The sequence below is a fragment of the Cucurbita pepo genome, chromosome LG01 (assembly GCF_002806865.2).
Source record: "Cucurbita pepo subsp. pepo cultivar mu-cu-16 chromosome LG01, ASM280686v2, whole genome shotgun sequence".
Taxonomy (NCBI): domain Eukaryota; kingdom Viridiplantae; phylum Streptophyta; class Magnoliopsida; order Cucurbitales; family Cucurbitaceae; genus Cucurbita; species Cucurbita pepo.
In genome coordinates, this window is record NC_036638.1 from 15,699,812 (window position 1) to 15,720,026 (window position 20,215).

At 37.7% G+C, this 20,215-nt stretch overlaps 28 non-coding genes across 28 annotated transcripts; all 28 read left to right on the forward strand.

The window, feature by feature from the left end:
- Positions 1 to 175: 175 nt before the first annotated feature.
- On the forward strand, positions 176 to 257 carry TRNAS-AGA. The gene has a single exon. It is a non-coding gene; the product is annotated as a tRNA-Ser (tRNA).
- A 110-nt stretch (positions 258 to 367) lies between these two features.
- Positions 368 to 449, forward strand: TRNAS-AGA. Its single transcript has one exon. It is a non-coding gene; the product is annotated as a tRNA-Ser (tRNA).
- A 391-nt stretch (positions 450 to 840) lies between these two features.
- On the forward strand, positions 841 to 920 carry TRNAS-AGA. The gene has a single exon. It is a non-coding gene; the product is annotated as a tRNA-Ser (tRNA).
- A 252-nt stretch (positions 921 to 1,172) lies between these two features.
- On the forward strand, positions 1,173 to 1,254 carry TRNAS-AGA. Its single transcript has one exon. It is a non-coding gene; the product is annotated as a tRNA-Ser (tRNA).
- A 110-nt stretch (positions 1,255 to 1,364) lies between these two features.
- On the forward strand, positions 1,365 to 1,446 carry TRNAS-AGA. Its single transcript has one exon. It is a non-coding gene; the product is annotated as a tRNA-Ser (tRNA).
- A 110-nt stretch (positions 1,447 to 1,556) lies between these two features.
- Positions 1,557 to 1,638, forward strand: TRNAS-AGA. The gene has a single exon. It is a non-coding gene; the product is annotated as a tRNA-Ser (tRNA).
- Positions 1,639 to 2,735: 1,097 nt separating this feature from the next.
- Positions 2,736 to 2,817, forward strand: TRNAS-AGA. Its single transcript has one exon. It is a non-coding gene; the product is annotated as a tRNA-Ser (tRNA).
- A 110-nt stretch (positions 2,818 to 2,927) lies between these two features.
- Positions 2,928 to 3,009, forward strand: TRNAS-AGA. Its single transcript has one exon. It is a non-coding gene; the product is annotated as a tRNA-Ser (tRNA).
- A 618-nt stretch (positions 3,010 to 3,627) lies between these two features.
- On the forward strand, positions 3,628 to 3,707 carry TRNAS-AGA. Its single transcript has one exon. It is a non-coding gene; the product is annotated as a tRNA-Ser (tRNA).
- A 252-nt stretch (positions 3,708 to 3,959) lies between these two features.
- TRNAS-AGA lies at positions 3,960 to 4,041 on the forward strand. Its single transcript has one exon. It is a non-coding gene; the product is annotated as a tRNA-Ser (tRNA).
- A 110-nt stretch (positions 4,042 to 4,151) lies between these two features.
- TRNAS-CGA lies at positions 4,152 to 4,237 on the forward strand. Its single transcript has one exon. It is a non-coding gene; the product is annotated as a tRNA-Ser (tRNA).
- A 110-nt stretch (positions 4,238 to 4,347) lies between these two features.
- TRNAS-AGA lies at positions 4,348 to 4,429 on the forward strand. Its single transcript has one exon. It is a non-coding gene; the product is annotated as a tRNA-Ser (tRNA).
- A 590-nt stretch (positions 4,430 to 5,019) lies between these two features.
- On the forward strand, positions 5,020 to 5,101 carry TRNAS-UGA. Its single transcript has one exon. It is a non-coding gene; the product is annotated as a tRNA-Ser (tRNA).
- A 493-nt stretch (positions 5,102 to 5,594) lies between these two features.
- TRNAS-CGA lies at positions 5,595 to 5,676 on the forward strand. The gene has a single exon. It is a non-coding gene; the product is annotated as a tRNA-Ser (tRNA).
- A 110-nt stretch (positions 5,677 to 5,786) lies between these two features.
- TRNAS-AGA lies at positions 5,787 to 5,868 on the forward strand. The gene has a single exon. It is a non-coding gene; the product is annotated as a tRNA-Ser (tRNA).
- A 231-nt stretch (positions 5,869 to 6,099) lies between these two features.
- On the forward strand, positions 6,100 to 6,179 carry TRNAS-AGA. Its single transcript has one exon. It is a non-coding gene; the product is annotated as a tRNA-Ser (tRNA).
- Positions 6,180 to 7,368: 1,189 nt separating this feature from the next.
- TRNAS-CGA lies at positions 7,369 to 7,450 on the forward strand. Its single transcript has one exon. It is a non-coding gene; the product is annotated as a tRNA-Ser (tRNA).
- A 229-nt stretch (positions 7,451 to 7,679) lies between these two features.
- On the forward strand, positions 7,680 to 7,759 carry TRNAS-AGA. Its single transcript has one exon. It is a non-coding gene; the product is annotated as a tRNA-Ser (tRNA).
- Positions 7,760 to 7,967: 208 nt separating this feature from the next.
- On the forward strand, positions 7,968 to 8,047 carry TRNAS-AGA. The gene has a single exon. It is a non-coding gene; the product is annotated as a tRNA-Ser (tRNA).
- Positions 8,048 to 8,298: 251 nt separating this feature from the next.
- TRNAS-AGA lies at positions 8,299 to 8,380 on the forward strand. The gene has a single exon. It is a non-coding gene; the product is annotated as a tRNA-Ser (tRNA).
- Positions 8,381 to 8,641: 261 nt separating this feature from the next.
- TRNAS-AGA lies at positions 8,642 to 8,723 on the forward strand. The gene has a single exon. It is a non-coding gene; the product is annotated as a tRNA-Ser (tRNA).
- A 245-nt stretch (positions 8,724 to 8,968) lies between these two features.
- Positions 8,969 to 9,048, forward strand: TRNAS-AGA. The gene has a single exon. It is a non-coding gene; the product is annotated as a tRNA-Ser (tRNA).
- A 252-nt stretch (positions 9,049 to 9,300) lies between these two features.
- TRNAT-AGU lies at positions 9,301 to 9,382 on the forward strand. Its single transcript has one exon. It is a non-coding gene; the product is annotated as a tRNA-Thr (tRNA).
- A 274-nt stretch (positions 9,383 to 9,656) lies between these two features.
- TRNAS-AGA lies at positions 9,657 to 9,738 on the forward strand. Its single transcript has one exon. It is a non-coding gene; the product is annotated as a tRNA-Ser (tRNA).
- Positions 9,739 to 9,848: 110 nt separating this feature from the next.
- Positions 9,849 to 9,930, forward strand: TRNAS-AGA. The gene has a single exon. It is a non-coding gene; the product is annotated as a tRNA-Ser (tRNA).
- A 265-nt stretch (positions 9,931 to 10,195) lies between these two features.
- TRNAS-AGA lies at positions 10,196 to 10,275 on the forward strand. Its single transcript has one exon. It is a non-coding gene; the product is annotated as a tRNA-Ser (tRNA).
- A 235-nt stretch (positions 10,276 to 10,510) lies between these two features.
- TRNAS-AGA lies at positions 10,511 to 10,592 on the forward strand. The gene has a single exon. It is a non-coding gene; the product is annotated as a tRNA-Ser (tRNA).
- A 291-nt stretch (positions 10,593 to 10,883) lies between these two features.
- Positions 10,884 to 10,965, forward strand: TRNAS-AGA. The gene has a single exon. It is a non-coding gene; the product is annotated as a tRNA-Ser (tRNA).
- Positions 10,966 to 20,215: the final 9,250 nt, after the last annotated feature.

Sequence of the window (20,215 nt, forward strand, 5' to 3'; positions counted from 1 at the left end):
GTTAACGGGCATGACTAGAAATCATGTGGGCTTTGCCCGCGCAGGTTCGAATCCTGCCGCCCACGACTTATTTTGCACAAAAATCTTTTTTACATTAAAAATAAAAGAGTGGTTATCGGACTAGAAATCTCGAATCCTACTGCTCACAACTTCGGCTTACTCTATTTTTTATTCAGTGGGCGTGCCGGAGTGGTTATCGGGCATGACTAGAAATCATGTGGGCTTTGCTCGCGCAAATTCGAATCCTGCCGCCCACGACTTATTTTGCACAAAAATCTTTTTTACATTTAAAATAAAAGAGTTGTTATCGGACTAGAAATCTCGAATCCTACTGCTCACAACTTCGATTTACTCTATTTTTAATTCAGTGGGCGTCTCGGAGTGGTTAACGGGCATGACTAGAAATCATGTGGGCTTTGCCAGCGCAGGTTCGAGTCCTGCCGCTCACGAATTATTTTGCACAAAATCTTTTTTACATTGAAAATAGTGGTTGTCACGCGACATACATTGAAAATAGTGGTTGTCACGCGACATACATTGAAAATAGTGGTTGTCAGGCGACATACATTGAAAATAGTGGTTGTCAGGCGACATACATTGAAAATAGTGGTTGTCGACTTACATTGAAAATAGTGGTTGTGAGGCGACTAAAAATCTCGAATGCTAATCACAACTTGGGCTTATTTTATTTTTAATTTTGTGGGCTTATTTTTCATTTAGTGGGCGTGCCGGGTGGTTATCAGGCATGACTAAAAATCATTTAGGCTTTTCCCGCGTAGGTTTGAAACCTGCCGCTCACAACTTCGGCTTATTCTATTTGCTTATTCTATTTTTCATTCAGTGGGCGTGCCGGAATGGTTATCGGGCATGACTAGAAATCATGTGGGCTTTGCCCGCAGGTTGGAATCCTGCCGCTCACAACTTGTTTTGCAGAAAAACCTTTTTACAAGTGGTTATCGGGCACAACTAGAAATATCGAATCCTACTACTCAAAACTTCGACTTATTGTGTGTTTCATTTAGTGGGCGTCCCGGAGTGTTTATCGGGCATGACTAGAAATCATGTGGTCTTTTCCCGTGTAGGTTCGAATCCTGCGTTAATGACTTATTTCACACGAAAATCAATTTCGAATCCCAGTGCTCACAACTTCGACATATTCTATTTTTCATTCTGTTGGCGTGCCGGAGTTGTTATCGGGCATGACTAGAAATCATGTGGGCTTTGCCCGCGCAGGTTCAAATCCTGCCGCTCACGACTTATTTGTCACAAAAATCTTTTTTACATTAAAAATAAAAGAGTGGTTATCGGACTAGAAATTTCGAATCCTACTGCTCACAACTTCGAGTTACTCTATTTTTTATTCAGTGGGCGTGCCGGAGTGGTTATCGGGCATGACTAGAAATCATGTTGGCTTTGCCCGCGCAGGTTCGAATCATGCCGCCCACGACTTATTTTGCACAAAATTCTTTTTTACATTAAAAATAAAAGAGTGGTTATCGGACTAGAAATCTCGAATCCTACTGCTCACAACTTCGGCTTACTCTATTCTTTATTCAGTGGGCGTGCCGGAGTGGTTATCGGGCATGACTAGAAATCATGTGGGCTTTGCTCGCGCAGGTTCGAATCCTGCCGCCCATGACTTATTTTGCACAAAAATCTTTTTTACATTTAAAATAAAAGAGTGGTTATCGGACTAGATACTCGAATCCTACTACTTAGAACATCGGATTACTCTATTTTATATTCTGTGGCCGTGCCGGAGTGGTTAATGGGCATGACTAGAAATCATGTGGGATTTGCTCGTGCAGGTTCGAATCCTGCAGCTCACGAATTATATTTCGCACAAAATCTTTTTCACATTGAAAATAGTGGTTGTCAAGCGACTAAAAATCTCGAATGCTACTAATCACAACTTGGGCTTATTTTATTTTTCATTTAGTGGGCGTGCCGGAGTGGTTATCTGGCATGACTAAAAATCATTTAGGCTTTTCCCGCGTAGGTTTGAATCATGCCGCTCACAACTTCGGCTTATTCTATTTGCTTATAATATTTTTTGATTAGTGGGCGTGCCGGAATGGTTATCGGGCATGACTAGAAATCATGTGGGCTTTGCCCGCAGAATGGAATCCTGCCGCTCACAACTTGTTTTGGAGAAAAACCTTTTTACAAGTGGTTATCGAGCACAACTAGAAATATCGAATCCTACTACTCAAAACTTCGACTTATTGTGTGTTTCATTTAGTGGGCGTCCCGGAGTGTTTATCGGGAATGACTAGAAATCATGTGGTCTTTTCCCGTGTAGGTTCGAATCCTGCGTTAATGACTTATTTCACACGAAAATCAATTTCGAATCCCAGTGCTCACAACTTCGACATATTCTATTTTTCATTCTGTTGGCGTGCCGGAGTTGTTATCGGGCATGACTAGAAATCATGTGGTCTTTTCCCGTGTAGGTTCGAATCCGGCGTTAATGACTTATTTCGCACGAAAATCAATTTCGAATCCTAGTGCTCACAACTTCGACATATTCTATTTTTCATTCTGTTGGTGTGCCGGAGTTGTTATCGGGCATGACTAGAAATCATGTGGGCTTTACCCGCGCAGGTTCGAATCCTGCCGCTCATGACTTATTTCGCACAAAAATCTTTTTTACATTAAAAATAAAAGAGTGGTTATCGGACTAGAAATTTCGAATCCTACTGCTCACAACTTCGACTTACTTTGTTTTTTATTTAGTGGGCGTGCCGGAGTGGTTATCGGGCATGACTAGAAATCATGTTGGCTTTGCCCGCGCAGGTTCGAATCCTGCCGCCCACGACTTATTTTACACAAAATTCTTTTTTACATTAAAAATAAAAGAGTGGTTATCGGACTAGAAATCTCGAATCCTACTGCTCACAACTTCGACTTACTCTATTCTTTATTCAGTGGGCGTGCAGGAGTGGTTATCGGGCATGACTAGAAATCATGTGGGCTTTGCCCGCGCAGGTTCGAATCCTGCCGCTCACGACTTATTTATTTCACACAAAAATCTTTTTTACATTAAAAATAAAAGAGTGGTTATCGGACTAGGAATTTCGAATCCTACTGCTCACAACTTCGACTTACTCTGTTTTTTATTTAGTGGGCGTGCCAGAGTGGTTATCGGGCATGACTAGAAATCATGTGGGCTTTGCTCGCGCAAATTCGAATCCTGCCGCCCATGACTTATTTTGCACAAAAATCTTTTTTACATTTAAAATAAAAGAGTGGTTATCGGACTAGATACTCGAATCCTACTACTTAGAACATCGGATTACTCTATTTTATATTCTGTGGCCGTGCCGGAGTGGTTAATGGGCATGACTAGAAATCATGTGGGATTTGCTCGTGCAGGTTCGAATCCTGCAGCTCACGAATTATATTTCGCACAAAATCTTTTTCACATTGAAAATAGTGGTTGTCCGGCGACTAAAAATCTCGAATGCTACTAATCACAACTTGGGCTTATTTTATTTTTCATTTAGTGGGCGTGCCGGAGTGGTTATGAGGCATGACTAAAAATCATTTAGGCTTTTCCCGCGTAGGTTTGAATCATGCCGCTCACAACTTCGGCTTATTCTATTTGCTTATTCTATTTTTCATTCAGTGGGCGTGCCGGAATGGTTATCGGGCATGACTAGAAATCATGTGGGCTTTGCCCGCAGGTTGGAATCCTGCCGCTCACGACTTATTTTGCAGAAAAACCTTTTTACAAGTGGTTATTAGGCATAACTAGAAATATCGAATCCTACTACTCAAAACTTCGACTTATTGTGTGTTTCATTAAGTGGGCGTCCCGGAGTGGTTATCGGGCATGACTAGAAATCATGCAGGCTTTTCCCGTGTAGGTTCGAATCCTGCGTTAATGACTTATTTTGCACAAAATTAAATCTCGAATCCTAGTGCCCACAACTTCGACTTATTCTATTTTTCATTTTGGGGGCGTGCCGGAGTGGTTATCGGGCATGACTAGAAATCATGTGGGCTTTGCCCGCGCAGGTTCGAATCCTGCCGCTCACGACTTATTTCGCACAAAAATCTTTTTTACATTAAAAATAAGAGAGTGGTTATCGGACTAGAAATCTCGAATCCTACTGCTCACAACTTTGGATTACTCTATTTTTTATTTAGTGGGCGTGCCGGAGTGGTTATCGGGCAGGACTCGAAATCATGTGGGCTTTGCTTGCCCGCACAGGTTCGAATCCTGCCGCCCACGACCTATTTTGCACAAAAATCTTTTTCACATTAAAAATAAAAGAGTGGTTATCGGACTAGAAATCTCGAATCCCACTGCTCACAACATTGGCTTACTCAATTTTATATTCTGTGGGCGTGCCGGAGTGGTTTACGGGCATGACTAGAATTCATGTGGGCTTTGCATGCGCAGGTTCGAATCCTGCCGCTCACGAATTATATTTTGCACAAAATCTCGAATGCTACTAATCACAACTTTGGCTTATTTCATTTTTCATTTAGTGGGCATGCCGGAGTGGTTTTCGGGCATGACTAGAAATCATGTGGGCTTTGCCCCCAGAATGGAATCCTGCCGCTCACAACTTGTTTTGCAGAAAAACCTTTTTACAAGTGGTTATCGGGCACAACTAGAAATATCGAATCCTACAAATCAAAAGTTCGACTTATTGTGTGTTTCATTTAGTTGGCGTCCCGTAGTGTTTATCGGGCATGACTAGAAATCATGCGGTCTTTTCCCGTGTAGGTTCGAATCCAACGTTAATGACTTATTTTGCACAAAAATCAATCTCGAATCCTAGTGCTCACAACTTCGACATATTCTATTTTTCATTATGTGGGCTTGCCGGAGTTGTTATCGGTCATGACTAGAAATCATGTGGGCTTTGCCCGCGTAGGTTCGAATCTTGCTGCTCACGACTTATTTTGCACAAAAATCTTTTTCACATTAAAATAAAAGAGTGGTTATCGGACTAGAAATCTCAAATCCTACCGCTCAGAATTTCGGATTACTCAATTTTTTATTCAGTGGGCGTGCCGGAGTGGTTATCGGGCTTGACTTGAAATCATGTGGGCTTTGCCCGCGCAAGTTCGAATTGTGCCGCTCACGACTTATTTCCTACAAAAATCATTTTTACATTAAAAATAAAAGAGTGGTTATCGGACTAGAAATCTCACATCCTACAGCTCAGAACTTCGGCTTACTTTATTTTTTATTCATTGGGCGTGCCGGAGTGGTTATCGGGCCCGACTAGAAATCATGTGGGCTTTGCCCGCGCAGGTTCGAATCCTGCCTCTCACGACTTATTTCGCACAAAAATCTTTTTTAATTAAAAATAAAAGAGTAGTTATCGTACTAGAAATCTCGAATCCTACAGCTCAGAACTTCGGCGTACTCTATTTTTTATTCAGTGGGCGTGCCGGAGTGGTTATCGTGCTTGACTAGAAATAATGTGGGTTTTGCCCCCGCAGGTTCGAATCCTGCCGCTCACGACTTATTTCGCACAAAAATCTTTCTTACATTAAAAATAAAAGAGTGGTTATCGGACTAGAAATCTCGAATCCTACTGCTCATAACTTCGGCTTACTCTATTTTTTATTCAGTGGGCGTGCCGGAGTGGTTATCGGGCATGACTCGAAATCATGTGGGCTTTGCCCGCGCACGTTCGAATTCTGCCGCCCACGACTTATTTTGCACAAAAATCTTTTTTACATTAAAAATAAAAGAGTGGTTATCGGACTAGAAATCTCGAATCCTACTGCTCACAACTTCGGCTTACTCTATTTTTTATTCAGTGGGCGTGCCGGAGTGGTTAACGGGCATGACTAGAAATCATGTGGGCTTTGCCCGTGCAGGTTCAAATCCTGCAGCTCACGAATTATATTTTGCACAAAATCTTTTTCACATTGAAAATAGTGGTTGTCCGGCGACTAAAAATCTCGAATGCTACTAATCACAACTTGGGCTTATTTTATTTTTCATTTAGTGGGCGTGCCGGAGTGGTTATCAGGCATGACTAAAAATCATTTAGGCTTTTCCCGCGTAGGTTTGAATCCTGCCGCTCACAACTTCGGCTTATTCTATTTGCTTATTCTATTTTTCATTCAGTGGGCGTGCCGGAATGGTTATCGGGCATGACTAGAAATCATGTGGGCTTTGCCCGCAGGTTGGAATCCTGCCGCTCACGACTTGTTTTGCAGAAAAACCTTTTTACAAGTGGTTATCGGGCACAACTAGAAATATCGAATCCTACTACTCAAAACTTCGACTTATTGTGTGTTTCATTTAGTGGGCGTCCCGGAGTGTTTATCGGGCATGACTAGAAATCATGCGGTCTTTTCCCGTGTATGTTCGAATCTGGCGTTAATGACTTATTTCATACGAAAATCAATCTCGAATCCTAGTGCTCACAAGTTCGACATATTCTATTTTTCATTCTGTTGGCATGCCGGAGTTGTTATCGGGCATGACTAGAAATCATGTGGGCTTTGCCCACGCAGGTTCGAATCCTGCCTTTCACTACTTATTTCGCACAAAAATCTTTTTTACATAAAAAATAAAAGAGTGGTTATCGGACTAGAAATCTCGAATCCTACTGCTTAGAACTTTGGATTACTCTATTTTTTGTTCAGTGGGCTTGACTAGAGATCATGTGGGCTTTGCCCGCGTAGGTTCGAATCGTGCCGCTCATGACTTATTTCGCACAAAAATCTTTTTTACATTAAAAATAAAAGAGTGGTTATCGGACTAGAAATCTCGAATCCTACTGCTCACAACTTCGGCTTACTCTATTTTTTATTCAGTGGGCGTGCCGGAGTGGTTATCGGGTTTGACTAGAAATCATGTGGGCTTTGCCCGCGCAATTTCAAATCCTGCCGCTCACGACTTATTTTGTACAAAAATCTTTTTTACATTAAAATAAAAGTGTGGTTATCGGACTAGAAATCTCGAATCCTACTGCTCACAACTTCGACTTACTCTATTATTTATTCAGTGGGTGTGCTGGAGTGGTTAACGGGCATGACTAGAAATCATGTGGGCTTTGCACGCGTAGGTTCAAATCGTGTCGCCCTTGACTTATTTTGCACAAAAATCTTTTTTAAATAATAATAAAAGAGTGGTTATCGGACTAGAAATCTCGAATCCTACTGCTCAGAACTTCGGATTACTCTATTTATTATTCAGTGGGCATGCCGGAGTGGTTATCGGGCTTAAGTAGAAATCATGTGGATTTTGCCCGCGCAGGTTCGAATTCTGCCGCTCACGACTTATTTCGCACAAAAATCTTTTTTACATTAAAAATAAAAGAGTGGTTATCGGACTAGAAATCTCGAATCCTACTGCTCACAACTTCGGCTTACTCTATTTTTTATTCAGTGGGCGTGCCGGAGTGGTTAACGGGCATGACTCGAAATCGTGTGGGCTTTGCCCGCGCAGGTTCGAATCCTGCCGCTCACGAATTATTTTGCACAAAATCTTTTTTACATTGAAAATAGTGGTTGTCCGGCGACTAAAAATCTCGAATGCTACAGATCACAACTTGGGCTTATTTTATTTTTCATTTAGTGGGCGTGCCGGAGTGGTTATCACGCATGACTAAAAATCATTTAGGCTTTTCGCGCGTAGGTTTGAATCCTGCCGCTCACAACTTCGGCTTATTCTATTTGCTTATTCTATTTTTCATTCAGTGGGCGTGCCGGAATGGTTATCGAGCATGACTAGAAATCATGTGGGCTTTGCCCGCAGGTTGGAATCCTGCCGCTCACGACTTATTTTGCAGAAAAACCTTTTTCCAAGTGGTTATCGGGCATGACTAGAAATCATGTGGGCTTTGCCCGCGCAGGTTCGAATCCTGCCGCTCACGACTTTATTTCGTACAAAAATCTTTTTTACATTAAAAATAAAAGAGTGGTTATCGGACTAGAAATCTTGAATCCTACTGCTCACAACTTCGGCTTACTCTATTTTTTATTCAGTGGGCGTGCCGGAGTGGTTAACGGGCATGACTAGAAATCATGTGGGCTTTGCCCGCAGGTTGGAATCCTGCCGCTCACGACTTATTTTGCAGAAAAACCTTTTACAAGTGGTTATCGGGCAGAACTAGAAATATCGAATCCTACTACTCAAAACTTCGACTTATTGTGTGTTTCATTTAGTGGGCGTCCCAGAGTGGTTATCGGGCTTGACTAGAAATCATGCGGTCTTTTCCCGTGTAGGTTCGAATCCTGCGTTAATGACTTATTTTGCACAAAAATAAATCTCTAATCCTAGTGCTCACAACTTCGACTTATTCTATTTTTCGTTCTGTGGGCGTGCCGGAGTTGTTATCGGGCATGACTAGAAATCATGTGGGCTTTGCCCGCGCAGGTTCGAATCCTGCCGCTCACGACTTTATTTCGTACAAAAATCTTTTTTACATTAAAAATAAAAGAGTGGTTATCGGACTAGAAATCTTGAATCCTANTGCCGGAGTGGTTATCGGGCATGACTAGAAATCATGTTGGCTTTGCCCGCGCAGGTTCGAATCATGCCGCCAACGACTTATTTTGCACAAAAATCTTTTTTACATTAAAAATAAAAGAGTGGTTATCGGACTAGAAATCTCGAATCCTACTGCTCACAACTTCGGCTTACTCTATTTTTTATTCAGTGGGCGTGCCGGAGTGGTTAACGGGCATGACTAGAAATCATGTGGGCTTTTCCCGCGCAGGTTCGAATCTTGCCGCTCACGAATTATTTTGCACAAAATCTTTTTTACATTGAAAATAGTGGTTGTCGACTAAAAATCTCGAATGCTACTGATCACAACTTGGGCTTATTTTATTTTGAATTTTGTGGGCGTATTTTTCATTTAGTGGGCTTGCCGGAGTGGTTATCAGGCATGACTAAAAATCATTTAGGCTTTTCCCGCGTAGGTTTGAATCCTGCAGCTCACAACTTCGGCTTATTCTATTTGCTTATTCTATTTTTCATTCAGTGGGCGTGCCGGAATGGTTATCGGGCATGACTAGAAATCATGTGGGCTTTGCCCGCAGGTTGGAATCCTGCCGCTCACGACTTGTTTTGCAGAAAAACCTTTTTACAAGTGGTTATCGGGCACAACTAGAAATATCGAATCCTACTACTCAAAACTTCGACTTATTGTGTGTTTCATTTAGTGGGCGTCCCGGAGTGTTTATCGGGCATGACTAGAAATCATGCGGTCTTTTCTCGTGTAGGTTCGAATCCAGCGTTAATGACTTATTTCGCACGAAAATCAATCTCGAATCCTAGTGCTCACATGTTCGACATATTCTATTTTTCATTGTGTTGGCGTGCCGGAGTTGTTATCGGGCATGACTAGTAATCATGTGGGCTTTGCCCGCGCAGGTTCGAATCCTGCCGCTCACGACTTATTTCGCACAAAAATCTTTTTTACATTAAAAATAAAAGAGTGGTTATCGGACTAGAAATCTCGAATCCTACTACTCACAACTTCGGCTTACTCTATTTTTTATTCATGACTTGAAATCATGTGGGCTTTGCCCGCGCAGGTTCGAATCCTGCCGCCCACGACTTATTTAACACAAAAATCTTTTTTACATTAAAAATAAAAGAGTGGTTATCGGACTAGAAATCTCGAATCCTACTGCTCACAACTTCGGCTTACTCTATTTTTTATTCAGTGGGCGTGCCGGAGTGGTTAACGGGCATGACTAGAAATCATGTGGGCTTTGCCCGCGCAGGTTCGAATCCTGCCGCCCACGACTTATTTTGCACAAAAATCTTTTTTACATTAAAAATAAAAGAGTGGTTATCGGACTAGAAATCTCGAATCCTACTGCTCACAACTTCGGCTTACTCTATTTTTTATTTAGTGGGCGTGCCGGAGTGGTTAACGGGCATGACTAGAAATCATGTGGGCTTTGCCCGCGCAGGTTCGAATCCTGCCGCTCACGAATTATTTTGCACAAAATCTTGTTTACATTGAAAATAGTGGTTGTCAGGCGACTAAAAATCTCGAATGCTACTGATCACAACTTGGGCTTATTTTATTTTTAATTTTGTGGGCGCTTATTTTATTTCTAATTTTGTGGGCGTATTTTTCATTTAGTGGGCGTGCCAGAGTGGTTATCAGGCATGACTAAAAATCATTTAGGCTTTTCCCCCGCGTAGGTTTGAGTCCTGCCGCTCACAACTTCGGCTTATTCTATTTTTCATTCAGTGGGCGTGCCGGAATGGTTATCGGGCATGACTAGAAATCATGTGGGCTTTGCCCGCAGGTTGGAATCCTGCCGCTCACGACTTATTTTGCAGAAAAACCTTTTTACAAGTGGTTATCGGGCAAAACTAGAAATATCGAATCCTACTACTCAAAACTTCGACTTATTGTGTGTTTCATTTAGTGGGCGTCCCGTCATGCCCATCATCCGGTCTTTTCCCGTGTAGGTTCGAATCCTGCGTTAATGACTTATTTTGCACAAAAATAAATCTCGAATCCTAGTGCTCACAACTTCGACTTATTCTATTTTTGGTTCTGTGGGCGTGCCGGAGTGGTTATCGGGCATGACTAGAAATCATGTGGTCTTTGCCCGCGCAGGTTCGAATCCTGCCGCTCACGACTTATTTCGCACAAAAATCTTTTTTACATTAAAATAAAAGAGTGGTTATCGGACTAAAAATCTCGAATCCTATGCTCACAACTTCGACTTACTCTGTTTTTCATTCAGTGGCTGTGCCTGAGTGGTTATCGGGCATGACTAGAAATCATGTGGCGCGCAGGTTCGAATCCTGCCGCTCACAACTTATTTCGCACAAAAATCTTTTTTACATTAAAATAAAAGAGTGGTTATCGGACTAGAAATCTCGAATCCTACTGCTCACAACTTCGACTTACTCTATTTTTTATTCAGTGGGTGTGCCGGAGTGGTTAACGGGCATGACTAGAAATCATGTGGGCTTAGCCCGCGCAGGTTCGAATCCTGCTGCTCACGAATTATTTTGCACAAAATCTTTTTTACATTGAAAATAGTGGTTGTCCGGCGACTAAAAATCTCGAATGCTACTGATCACAACTTGGGCTTATTTTATTTTTCATTTAGTGGGCGTGCCGGAGTGGTTATCAGGCATGACTAAAAATCATTTAGTCTTTTCCCGCGTAGGTTTGAATCCTGCCGCTTACAACTTCGGCTTATTCTATTTGCTTATTCTATTTTTCATTCAGTGGGCGTGCCGGAATGGTTATCGGGCATGACTAGAAATCATGTGGGCTTTGCCCGCAGGTTGGAATCCTGCCACTCACGACTTATTTTGCAGAAAAACCTTTTTACAAGTGGTTATCGGGCATGACTAGAAATCATGCGGGCTTTTCCCGCGTAGGTTCAAATCCTAGTGCTCACAACTTCGACTTATTCTATTTTTTATTCTGTGGGCGTGCTGGAGTGGTTATCGGGCATGACTAGAAATCATGTGGGCCTTGCCCGCAGGTTCAAATCCTACCGACTTATTTTGCACAAAAATCTTTTTTACATTAAAAATAAAAAAAATATATTTTTTACATTAAAAATAAAATAGTTGTTATCGGACTAGGAATCTCGAATCCTACTGCTTACAATTTCTACTTACTCTATTTGGTTAACGGGCATGACTAAATCATGGGGGCTTTGCCCGCGCAGGTTCGAATCCTGCCGCTCATGAATTATTTTGCACAAAATATTTTTTTAATTAAAAATAGTGGTTGTCCGGCGACTAGAAATCTCGAATCCTTCTCCTCACAACTTCGACTTATTTTATTTTTTATTTAGTGGGCGTGCCGAAGTAATCTTGCCGCTCACGACTAAAAATCATTTAGGCTTTTCCCGCGTAGATTCGAATCCTGCCGCTCACAACTTCGGCTTATTCTATTTTCTTATTCTATTTTGGAATGGTTATCGCGCATGACTAGAAATCATGTGGGCTTTGCTCGCAGGAATCTTGCCGCTCACGACTTATTTTGCAGAAAAACCTTTTTTACAAGTGGTTATCGGGCACAACTAGAAATATCGAATCCTACTACTTAAAACTTCAACTTATTGTGTTTTTCATTGAGTGGGCGTGCTGGAGTGGTTATCGGGCATGACTTGAAATCATGCGGGGTTTTCCCGCGTAGGTTCGAATCTTGCGTTCATGACTTATTTTGCACAAAAATCAATCTCGAATCCTAGTGCTCACAACTTCGACTTATTCTATTTTTCATTATGTGGGTGTGCCGGAGTGGTTATCGGGCATGACTAGAAATCGTGTGCACTTTGCCCACGCAGGTTTGAATCCTGCCGCTCATGACTTATTTTGCACAAAATAGTGGTTATCGGGCACGACTAGAAATTTCGAATCCTATTGCTCACAACTTCGGCTTATTTTGTTTTTCTTTGCTTTTCTGGCGTAGGTTCGAATCTTGCCGCTCATGACTTATGTTGCACAAAAATCTTTTTTACATTAAAAATAAAATAGTGGTTATCAGGCACACGACTAGAAATCTCGAATCCTATTGCTCACAAATTCGATTTATTTTATCTTTCATTCAGTGGACGTGCCCGAGTGGTTATCGGGCATGACTAAAAATCATGTGAACTTTGCCTGCGCAGGTCCGAATCCTGCCGCTCATGACTTATTTTGCACAAAAACCTGGCACAACTAGAAATATCGAATCCTACTACTCAAAACTTCGACTTATTGTGTTTTTCATTTAGTGGGCGTGCCAGAGTGGTTATCCGGCATGACTATAAATCATGCGGGCTTTTCCGCGTAGGTTCGAATCCTGCATTCATGACTTATTTTGCACAAAAATCAATCTCAAATCCTACTGCTCACAACTTCGACTTATTCTATTTTTTGTTCAGTGGGTGTGCCGGAGTGGTTATCGAGTATCAAGTGGGCTTTGCCTGTGCATGTTCGAATCCTGCTGCTCATTTAAAATCTTTTTTACATTAAAAATAAAATAGTGGTTATCGGGCACGACTAGAAATCTCGAATCCTACTGCTCACAACTTCGATTTATTGTGCTTTCCATTGTGGGCTTTGCCTGCGCAGGTTTCGAATCCTGCCGCTCATGAATTATTTTGTACAAAATCATTTTTACATTAAAAATAGTGGTTGTCAGGCATGACTAGCTCACGATTTATTTTGCACAAAAATCTTTTTTACATTAAAAATAAAATAGTGGTTATCGGGCACGACTAGAAATCTCGAATCCTACTGCTCACAACTTCGATTTATTGTGCTTTCCATTGTGGGCTTTGCCTGCGCAAGTTTCGAATCCTGCCGCTCATGAATTATTTTGTACAAAATCATTTTTACATTAAAAATAGTGGTTGTCAGGCATGACTAGAAATCATTTAGGCTTTTTCGCGGTTCGAATTCTGCCGCTCACAACTTATTTTGCACAAAAATCTTTGGGCACGACTAGAAATCTCGAATCCTATTACTCATAACTTCGACTTATTTTATTTTTCATTTAGTGGGCATGCTAGAGTGGTTATCAGGTATGACTAGAAATCATGTGTGGGCTTTGCCCTCGTAGGTTCGAATCTTGCCACTCACGACTTATTTTGCACAAAAACTTTTTTTACATTAAAAATACAATAGTGGTTATCGGGCACGACTAGAAATCTCGAATCCTATTGCTCTCAACTTCGCCTTATTTTGTTTTTCATTCAGTGGGCGTGCCGGAGTGGTTATCGGGCATGACTAGAAATCATGTAGGCTTCGCCCGCGCTGGTTTGAATCGTGCTTGCTCACGACTTATTTTGCACAAAAATCTTTTTTACAATAAAATAGTGGTTATTGGGCAAATATCGAATCCTATTGCTCACAACTTTGACTTAGCCGGAGTGGTTATCGGGCATGACTAGAAATTATGTCCGGCGTGCCGGAGTGGTTATTGAGCATGAGTAGAAATTATGTCCGTAGCCGGAGTGGTTATCGGTCGTGCTGGAGTGGTTATCGGGTATGAATAGAAATCATGTGGCTTTGCCGCGTAGGTTTGAATCCTGCCACTCAGGACTTATTTTGCACACATTATAGTGGTACGACTAGAAATCATGTGGGCTCTAACCCAAAATCTATTTTACATTAAAATTAAAATTATTATTATTATTATTANAGTGGTTATCGGGCATGACTAGAAATCATGTGGGCTTTACCAGCCTTGGTTTACGACTTGTTTTTGCACAAAAATCTATTTTACATTAAAAACAAATGTATTTTTTAATCTTTACAAACATTGCATTCTTAGTTAACGAATTTACAAGTAGCGATTTGTTAAGAATAATACTCTGATACCATGTTAAAAATGAGAAACATAAAACATAGGTGAGATCGAAAGTTCATTTTCGTTAATGTTAACAACTTTAATTAGAATACAAACTACAAATTAAATCTAAAAAAATAAGATAAAATATATTAAATATACTATTAACCATATTAACCAAATATGAAAAACAAAAAATTAACTATATAAAATATATTCCAATAGAATTATTTATTTTTGTGATTTATTCTTATATAAATCATATAAATTTATAGGATAAGGTTGACTACCTAACCAATGAATGAATAATTATTTCAAGGATAATTGTTATTATTGTCTAATGGTAGACCTTCAAAAGATAATGTATGATTATAATATGACATTAATTAAGTTTAATATGAAATTAAATTTGAGATTATTATTTAGAACAAATGTTTGATCTCCCACTAAAAGGTGTGATAAATTTTGTTGGCATTTACCATAATAAAGCATCTTTTTTAGTCCAAATACGTACACTAACCCCATCAAAATCACTACAAATTCTCATACATGTATATCATGAAGTGATTGACAAATTTTAGAGATTTCAACGAACTGATGCCAAGAATTATTGCAAAAAAGGAGAATGGTCGACCACTCTCCATCCTCCACACATGTCTGTGATGTGTATGAACAAATAAAGAAATATATGAGATTCTGTTCTTCCTCCTTTGATTTGACACCATTTTCATCTCAATAGTAACCCACCACAAAAGGCCATAGTGAACATCCCAAGTGGAACCGGACTAAATTTTAGAGATTAAAAGCTTATCTCGCATATGTGCGAGACGATCGTTTGTTTCGTTTGTGATGCTTTGGACTGGTGCTCTAAATCTCTATAAGCAGAGGATGATCAAATCCACTATATCCAGTCGTAGCCCTGATACTTAATCGACTTTAGACTAGTTTTACATTACAAAATATCCTTTGAGGAGATCAATCATAAACCCGACGAATCATTCTTTTTTTTGATATACAAAATATGATCTATTGGTACGACGAGGAGACAAATTACTGTAATATCTTAAATGTAATTTGCACATTGTGGAAAACTTTTCCAAAACTGTAATATCTTCCATAAATATTTCTAAATTATTATTGGAATACAAATTCATTAAAATGTTGAACAAAAAGTCAATATGTGCCGTGACTATGATGCTTACTTAGATTTAGAGATGTTCACAAGGTTGAGTAAGAACAGGAAAGTCTTTCTCATCCTCGCCCTCACCTCTTAGTTCAATCTTTATCCTCGTGAAATTCTTTATCTATTTTTATGGGGATAGAAACAAAGATTCCGGGTAAAGAAAAAGATTAATAGGTATAAAGTAGAAGGTTAAGAAGAGGTATAAGATGTAAATTTTGTGATATATCCAACCAGGATTCCTCATCAGCATCGCACCAAATGAGGTGGATATGTGTGTGTGAGAAGAGTGGAGTGGGTGAAGGGTTTGGCATGAAAGTGGGAGCAAAAGCATAGGCATAGCATATATGTCTATGACAGAAGAGATGTTGGGGTATGCCCACTTTTTATTGTTCTTATCATGTTGGGAATTCAACCTATATAATATCTAATTACCATTATTCAACCCATGTGCCACCTTCTCTCCCATTGCTTTCAATTCCTCATCTTATTATATTTTTCTTTTTAAAATCTTGCTTATTCTCAAACTCATATCAACTTCTTTTACAAAAATGGTAAATTAATTTGAGTGATTTTTTTTTTTTTTTTTTTTTTTTTTAGAGCTTGTTGATGAGTGATTGACCAAGAATTAGAAAAGAAAGTAACTACTATTTTGTTAAGAATTCAGATGTTTTTAAAATGAAATAGAAAAAAAAAAATACTTTTGAACTTTACATCTTATATAAAAAAAATAAAAAAATAAATAAAAAATTATCTAAAACTTTCAAAATTTCAATTAACCCTAAATCTCTACTACACATATTGTCTGTTTTAGCTTGTTATGCATCATTGTCAATTTTAGGGTTTTAAAACTCGTCTGTTACGGAGAGGTTCGTTTTAAAGCTGTGAGGCCCAAAGAGGACAATATCTGCTCGTGATAGACTTGAGCTGTTATAAATGGTATCAGAGTCAAGCATCAAGCGGTGTGCTAGTGAGGACGTTGGGACCCCAATGGGAGTGGATTATGAAATCAAACATCAATTGGGGAGTGGAACAAAGTATTCTTTATAAAACTGCATTCCTTATAAAGATGTGGAAGTCTCTCCCCCAACTAGAGAAGATCCCACAAACATATCAAACAATAGACATTGAGACTTTAAGTTGCGTTCTTTTCCTTGCAAGGTAATGTAGAAGCATGATTAAATTATTTGCACCATATTCGATCCTATCTTGAGATGGGTAGAAGCAAAGTTTGTATCGAAATATTTTCATCAACCAATAACACTCAAATTTGAGGAGAAGTTATGAATTGTAAATAGGAGGTGTTGACATAACATATGAATGTTTGAAAACGTTAATGGTCGACTCGAGAATGTGCGCTATTAAGTAGAAAACTTCTTTAAGGCAAAAAGTTTTTAGTCTAATGCAAATGCACACTATGAAACAAGTAATAAGTGGATATATTCAAAGTATCGTAGGCTCTATAATGTATTTTGTACGAGAGGAGGATTGTTGAGGATGGTTGGGAGGAGGTCCCAAATTGACTAATTTAGAGAATGATCATGGATTTATAAGTAAGCAACATCATTGGTATGAAGCTTTTTAGAGAATCCCAAAGCAAAGCCATGAGAGTTTATGCTCAAAGTGGACAATATCATATCATTGTGGAGAGTCGTTATTCTGACATGGTATCAGAATCATGCCCTTAATTTAGTCATGTCAATAGAATCCTCAAGTGTGGAACAAAGAAATTACTACTCTCGAAGGTTTAATCAAAAGTGACTCATGTGTCGAACAAAGGGTGTACTTTGTTCGATAACTCCAGAAAAGGAGTCGAGCCTCGATTAAGGGGAAGCTGTTCGAGGGCTCTATAGACTTCGAGGTAGGTTCTGGATCTCACATACTTATTTCAATGCATGGGGCTTCGAGATAAGGGTGTTTTCCCCCATGACCTCTTATAGGAATAATAAGCATTGGTTTTTGTTGGCATATCATTCTGATGCAAGGTGTAACTCATTGAAAAAAGTTTTCTCGACGAGTCTACATTGACGTTTTAACCTGAGATACATTTTTCATCGAGAAATTGAGGTGGTTAGTAGACAAAAGGTAAAGTTATTCGAACCAAAATGGTATAGGGTTTAAGTATTGTCTTTCATAAAACAATCACTTCAATGATTTCTACTAAAGATAGAATATGGACAGAGAGAAGCATATAGTCAACTAAGTGAGGAAATGGTTAGGTAGAGGTATGTGAAATGCAAACATACCAAACAAAATAAAGGTATTTTGGTGAATAGGTTTCATAAATTTTCCACTCACTCAATCAATTTAGTAAGGAAAGGAAGTGAATAATATATTTTAACAGTATTCAATGTATATAACTAACATAGCTTTCTTTTATATTAATCAATGCATCAAATTATACCATATATTTCTCACTCTAACAAAATTATAAAATGGGTAACAAAGCTTTAAAAAAAAATGAAAATTACTATTTATACACCTTATTGGTGTACCTTTCTTTTTTTTTTTAGTATTAGGTGGTTACAAATCTTAATAATAGGCTAGTATAATAGAAGTTGACAAAGTTTTTTTCATGGCGTATATTGACATGATTTCAGCTATAATTGGAGTCACAGGGACTCAAAGAATATAATACCACCCATTTGAAAGAAAATTGAAAAAGGCATAAGGTTGACATAATTAAGAAAACGTTGAAGAAATAGGTGAAAATGAACCACTTAAAACATATTGTGATAGAAAGAAACTTCTTACCGAGGAGGCTCTAAAGCCGTCTAAGACAACTTAAGTTAAAGGACTCGAATTTCAATAAATTTTTTTATTCATCTTGATTGTGAAACCAAAACCCTTCTTGGAACGTATCTTTGAAGCAGAGATGGGAAGAAAATCCTCATCATCAGGATCCGATAAATCAACCGTTTCCAAGCTCAAAGAATAGAATAAAAGAATGTAATTCAAAAGAAGATAAGATACTTAAGAATCTATGGAACACCCGTGAATAACCTCCAAGCTAGACTTAATTTAAACTCAAGAGAGAAGGTCTAAGACTTAAGTTTTTGACAGTTTAGGGATCTCTTGAGTTCGAATGAGATGAATTGAACCATTTCTGAAATACCCATGTGACTAATTCCAATTTCTAATAAATTATTTGATAAAAGACTTAGGATTGAAAATAATTAATACATCGAGAGAAAATAAAGATGATTTTAAGATAATAAAAAGAATTTTATTATAATTATTTATTATTGATTGGACCCATCAACTCTATTGAGCTAGTTCAACTAATAAAACATTGGATCAATATTGAAAAGATCAGAAGATCTTACAAATAAAATCAAAACAACTTTTAAGACATTAACCTATTAAATCGAAAGCAATTGCTTTTCTACAATTAAAAAAAAACATAGATTTATGTCCTGTCACGCAATAAGATTAATCAGAAAAAAAAAAGTATTATTAAATTAAATTAAATGCAATTAATATAGTAGTTAGAGAAATTTGGACTTTTTTAATTCATCAAATTCATTGATTAGCGTTGAGCAAGGCCATGGCTTCCGCGTAATGTCTTATTTAAGTTTTCCTAGATGTGTTGAATTTATTATACTTTAGGTCTTCACAATTTATTTTTATTTTGTCCAAAACGATACTAATTAACTTAATCCTTCCTAAATTGTTTATAATTGGTTAAAACTTTATCTTTATCCTTATAATTACATTTTTGTTTATGGTCCAATCATAAAATAAGTATCTCTTAGATTAAAAATTTTATTTTATCTTATAAAATTTATGTTGTTCTCCTTATTTGGTTAAGTCTCCAACGTGTTTGACTTATGAAATCAAAGCGACCCAGTTAATATTTGATTTATTTTGGTTGTTATAGGAGAATTTTCAAAATTAAGTACACCATGTTGATTAGCTAAATTTTCCTAATAGTCGTAAAATGTCCAAACCTTCTACATCTAGTTTAATTAAGTATCATTTATAGAAAATAAGTATGATTAATTTAGCCAAATGGTAAAGCTAAAAAAAATTGAGTAGAATTGAATTCAAAAGTCAAACTTCAACTTAACGTAAACAAATTAACGTAAACAAATTGTTAAAGATTTTAAATAAAATAAATTGATTCTTATCAATTCTAAAATTAAGATTTTTAATTATATTTTTAATGAATAATTAACAATTTTGTTAAAGATTAAGATAAACAAAATAAATTCGCTTAATTTTTTAATTTCCTTTTAATAAAAACTTGTTCTCGTTAGTTTTTAAAATTTTAATTTAAGATTTATTTTATAATCTTAATAAAAGTTATACCTTTTTATTTTCTAACTAAAGAATAAAATGAATTATCTAAAATCTGATTATTTTTAAAATAAAATATATTCTTTAATTTTTCAAAATCACCAAGTTAAAAATAAAATATCAAATATTTATGCTGTTTTAATATAATTGAGTTCTTAAATTATAATAATGGTTAATGTAAAATACACGTTTATCATATTAAAACCATATATTTTTTTAATTTTATTAGTTAAATATTGATAAATAAATAATAATAATAACTTAAAAATAAGATATCCCAACCTAACTCGCATTAACCCTACTTTTTTTTATTCTTCTTTTTTTTTAAAAAAAATATAATACAGTTTATAATCTTTCTATATAATTGTATAAACTTTAAATTTATTGATCCATATAATTTAAAAAAGAAATTAATTTTTTTTTTTTTTTAAATACAACAAAATTTAAATGTTATTTTAAACCAGCTTTAAGAACACAT